Here is a 5,547-nt window from a genome sequence, read left to right as displayed (position 1 = left end):
TTAACTGGTACCGGATGAATTATAATCCTTTACTGTATAAAATGAGCCACTGCCCCCATAATTTTTTAAATGTCCTTGGGATGCACACATGAAATAACCATGAAAATCATATCGGATGATGCATGAGGTCTTTCTACACTATAACTATAGTCTAAAAAAGCTGTAACTGCTTTCCCCCTTAAATTTGTTCTATCATATATTTTAATTTTCAAGCAACTCAGAAGTATTTTTAATAAATAATGAATAGAAATTAATTTTTAAGCTATTTTATCTTTTTGAATAAGGTTTATACAAGTAGCATTACTTTAAATAGGTTAAAAGGAGAATTTTAATAAATCAACTATATAAATAGTCACTAGAGAAAACTCAGTTTGTAAAGTTGTTGGAAAGCTGAATTGCAGTAGGAGAAAACAGGACTTTGATTTTCAAATTTGCCACTAAATTAGTTTTGTGACTAAAGACAAATTGTTTAACTTCCCTGAACCTGTTTCCTTATTTGTAAAAAGGGGAGATCAACCTAGTTCAAAGGTCTTCTGTAATAAGTAAAATAGTGTATATCCAAGTATTTCATAAATAAAATTATACATGAAAGAGAGCTACAGTAGATCATGGAGCAGTGTCCCAAATCTTTTCTATTAGTAAATGTCATATATCTGGTACTCAAGAACTCAAAATAAGTGGCAGTTATACTAAACCTCACTATGATAAATTAGTGAAAATATATTTTACACTAAAGAACATAAAGTCTATAAGTGTCACCTTTTTTCTTTTTTATACTTATTTATCTGGTGGTCTTAATTTATTTTTCTTGAACTGTTAATGTGATTTTAAGTTTATCTTCTCTTTCCTCTCTCAAGGAGTGAATAAGGTGACCCAGGGGGAAAGACTAAAAAGTAACCACTGACAGAGAAAGAAAAGAGCCGTAAAGAACTAAGACAAGGTACAAATAATTGCAACACACTCTCCTTTAAAATTTATAGTACAAACAATATATAATTATATATTTATATTAGTAGTTATTATATTTATTGCTAAAAGTTTTTTTTAAGCAAGTTAATTTTAACTAGTCAGCAAAGCAGTATTATTGGCCAACTTTTACGGTATGGAAACAATTGTATTAAACAGTAAAAGGATTCATTTCCATTTCTACCCCTTGTTTCCTGAACCTGTGAATTCTAGTCATAGGAGAAACAACACCGTATATTGGACCCTAATTTAAATATAAACACAACCTCTCAGAGAACATGGCAGCAGCACTACTCACTGTTACTTCCAGGGATCCATTAGCAAAACTTTCGATTCTAATTTTGTCCGAGTCTATTTGTGCTGCTATAACAGAATACCACAGACTGGCTAATTTATAAAGAACAGAAATTTATTTTCTTACAGTCGCTGGTAGGTTCAGTTGCCTGGAGAGGGCTGCTCTCTGCTTCCAATATGGCACCTTGTTCATCCTCTGAAGGGAGGAATGCTTTGTCCTCATATGATGAAGGCTAGAAGGGCAAGAGGATGAACTCCCTCTGTCAAGCCCTTTTATACAGGCACCTAATTCTATTCACAAGAGAAGACCTCACAGCAGTCCCTGTACCTTATGTATTGCTGGTCTAGAGGGCTGGGTTTCAAAAAGAAAAATACTTCCAACAGGAGACACAGGAGAACACCATATGAAGACACAGAAGATTGGAGTGATGCATCTAAAAGACAGTGCTGAAGATTGATGGCAAACCACCAGAAGCTTGGAAGAGGCAAGAGAGGATTTCCTTCCAGGTTTCAGAGGGAGCAGAGTCCTGCCAACACCTTGATTTTAGTCTTCTAGTCTCCAGAACTGTGAGACAATAGATTTCTGGGTTATTTTTTAAAGGCACCCAGTTTGTGGTACTTAATATTAAGACAGCCCTTGGAAACTAAGGCAGCCACTATTTTGATAAACTCTCCAGATGTAAACAAGGCTTCCTAAGCATTCATTTAGAAAACAGTATCTCCTGTCTTTCAGAAGCACTTAAGAAAAAAAATTATCCAAAGGGACATAATTGGAATGAGATTACTCTCATCAAAATGGTTGGACTGACCTGAATATATTAACAGTTGGAAAGGCATTGATGATTCAAAACCTCTGCATGGTAGAGGTGAATGAAAATGGTTTCTTTATTGCAGTACCCAGCGATACTTCAACACTTCCTTTCACCTGAAGCTTAAGGACAACTTACAGGTGAGATTTGAACAGATCCAGGTCCCCCAAACTAGGAAACCAGCCCTGATGATGCTAACTTCTGGTGTAAAAGGCCACACTCTCTAGAGAACAAATATAAGCTATCAACTACATATATTGACATCTAGAAGAGAACCAATTAGTTCAAGCCTTCTTCTATGGCCTTCTCGGAATTTTTTTGGATCTTCTGCTTTTTGCTTTTCAAGGGAGAAAGTGTGAAGACTGCATAAGACAGACATTTTATTGCCAAGTCTAGAAGTGGGTACATCACTTCCGCATTACTTTGACCAGAATCCAGTAACAAGGCCATAAGAGGGTACTTCAAAGAGTTCGTGGAAAAATTGTATTATCTTTTAATTCTATTTTCCCACAAACTGTTTGAAGTACCCTCATATTTTTATTGTAATTTTGGGAGCAAGCATTGCTGTTTGCTACTGGTTGATGATTTTTTTCTAGGATCTTACAAATTTAGAGCTGGAGGGTTTTTACTCCCTTTATTTTATATCTGTATCTCTTCTCTTCCACAGAGATGAGAATCCTGGTTCCAAGGTCACAAAAAATGATATATTTAGAATATATCATAATTATTTATTTGCTTTAACCCATTTTATAATACAACACTCTTAGAGTAACAATATTAATATCACTACTGATTATGGTCACTGATAATTAAATAAAAAATGTTTTGCATGTTATGCCTCACCCTCCCACTTTTTTTATTATGTCTCCTCTTTTATATCATATAGCTATTACATACTGTAATAGCTCCCTTTAACTTTCATTTTTTCTTACATCTAAAAGTAACTGTAGTTTTAATGCTCATCTCCAGTCCTTGGATTGCTCTCTCTCAAGTCATGTGTAATGTCTAAGGCTTGTTCTCTGGTAGATTCCTTCAGAAATGCTCATGGGGAAAATGGTTTCTGAGTTAATGCCTATAGATAATCTGCCCTTTATACTTGAGATTAGTTCTGCTGGATATAAAATCCTTGGCTCAAATTTTCTTTCCTTGAATGTTTTCTAACAAAAGTACATTTATTTGTACACATTTGTTGGGTACAGTGTGCCATTTCAATACATGCATATGCCATACATTGATTCTCTTACGGTAGACAGCATGGCTTTGCATCTTTGTACTTGTGAATTCCTCACTTCACTACCCCATCCCCCACATACCTTCCCCTCTTGGCCTCTCTAGTAACCATATTTCTACTCTCTACTTCTAGGAGAACCACTTTTTTTTTTTTTTAAGATTCCACATGTGAGATCATTAAAATTTGTATGGAACCACAAAACCCCTTATGCATCATTTGTCTTTCTCTGCCTGGCTTACTTTTCTTCACATGATGGTCTTCAGTTCCATCCATTTTGCTGCAAATGACAAGATTTCATTTTTTATAGTGGAATAATATTTCATTGTGTATATAAATCACAGTTTTAAAAATTCATTTATTCATTGATGGGCATTTAAGTTTATTCCATCTCTTGGCTATTGTGAATAGTGTTGAAACGAGCATGGGAGTGCTGGTGTCTCTTTGGTAAATTGATTTCATTTCCTTTGGGTATATACCTGGGAATAGGATTGCCCAGTCATAAGGTAGTTCAATTTTTAATTCTCTGAGGAACAACCATACAGTTTTCCACAATGGCTGTACCAATTTACATTTCCACCAACAATGTAAGAGTTTCATTTTCTCCACATTCCTGTCAGCATTTGTTATTTTCTGTTTTGTTCATAATAGCCATACTAACTGGAGTGAGACAATATCTCATTGTGGTTGTAATTTGCATTTCCCTGATGATAAATGATTTTGAACATTTTTTCATGTGTCTGTTGCCATTTGCATGTCTTCTTTTGAGAAATGTCTGCTCAGGTCCTTTGCCCATTTTTTAATTGGTTATTTTGTTTTTTTGCTGTTGTTTGAGTTCTTTACATATTCTGGATATCCGCCCCTTGTCTGATATGTGGTTTGCAAACACTTTCATTCTATAGGTTGTCTCTTCACTTTGTTGATAGTGTTCCTTGCTGTGCAGAAGCTTTTTAGTTGGATGTAGTCCTGTTTGTCTATTTTTGCTTTAGTTGCCTGTGCCTTTGTAGTCTTGCTCAAAAAAGTGTTGCCCACTCCCATTTTGTGTAGTGTTTCCCCTATGTTTTCTTCTAGTAGTTTCATAGTTTGGGGTCTTAAATTTAAGTCTTTAATACATTTTGAGTTGATATTTGTGTACAGTGAGAAATAAGAGCCTAGTTTCAATCTTCTGCATGTGGATATACAGTTTTCCCAGCATCATTTATTAAAGAGGCTGTCCTTTCCCCAGTGTATATTTTTGGCACCTTTGTTGAAAATCAGTTGGCTGTAAATGTGTAGGTTTATTTTCTCTCTATTCTGTTGCATTGGTCAATTTGTCTGTTTTTATGCTAGCACAATACTGTTTTGGTTACTATAGCTTTATGGTACATTTTGAAGTCAGGTATTGTGATGCCTCCAACTTTCTTTTTGCTTGAAATTTCTTGGGCTATAAGGGGTTTTGTGGTTCTATACAAATTTTAAGAACATTTAATCTGCTTCTGTGAAGAATGTCATTGGCTTTTTGATAGGGATTGCATCGAATCTGTAGATTCCTTTTGGTAATATAGACATTTTGATATTAATTCTTCCAACCCATGAACATGGGATATCTTTCCATTTATTTGTGTCTTCTTCGATTTCTTTCATAGTGGTCTTTCACCCCCTTGATTAAATTTACTCCTAGGCATTTCATTTTGTTGGTAGCTATTGTGGATGAGATTACTTTCTTGATTTCTTCTTCATATTTTTTTCATTGGGGTACAGGAATGCTATTGATTTTTGTATGTTGATTTTGCATCCTGCCACTTTACTGAATTCATTTATTAGTTCTAGTAACTTTTTGGTGGAGTCTTCAGGGTTTTCTATATACATGATCATGTCATCTGTAAACATAGATAGTTTGACTTCCTTCTTTCCAATTTGGATGCCCTTTATTGCTTTCTCTTGCCTTAGTGCTCTGGCTATGAGTTGCAATACTATGTTGAATAAGAGTGGGTAAAATAGGCATACTTGCTTTGTTCCAGATCTTAGAAGAGAAGCCTCCAGTTTTTGTCTATTTGATATGATATTAGCTATGGGTTTTTTGTATATGGTCTTTATTATGTTGAGGTACATTCCTTCTACACCTAATCTGTTGAGTGTTTTTATTATGAAGGTCTGTTGGATTTTATCAAATGCTTTTTCTTCATCTATTAAAATGATCATATGTTTTTCCCTTTATTCTCTTGATGTGATGTATCACGTTTATTGCTTTGCATATGCCAAACCATCCTT

The sequence above is a fragment of the Cynocephalus volans genome, chromosome 11, assembly GCF_027409185.1.
Source record: "Cynocephalus volans isolate mCynVol1 chromosome 11, mCynVol1.pri, whole genome shotgun sequence".
NCBI lineage: Eukaryota > Metazoa > Chordata > Mammalia > Dermoptera > Cynocephalidae > Cynocephalus > Cynocephalus volans.
This window is presented reverse-complemented; position numbering follows the sequence as displayed.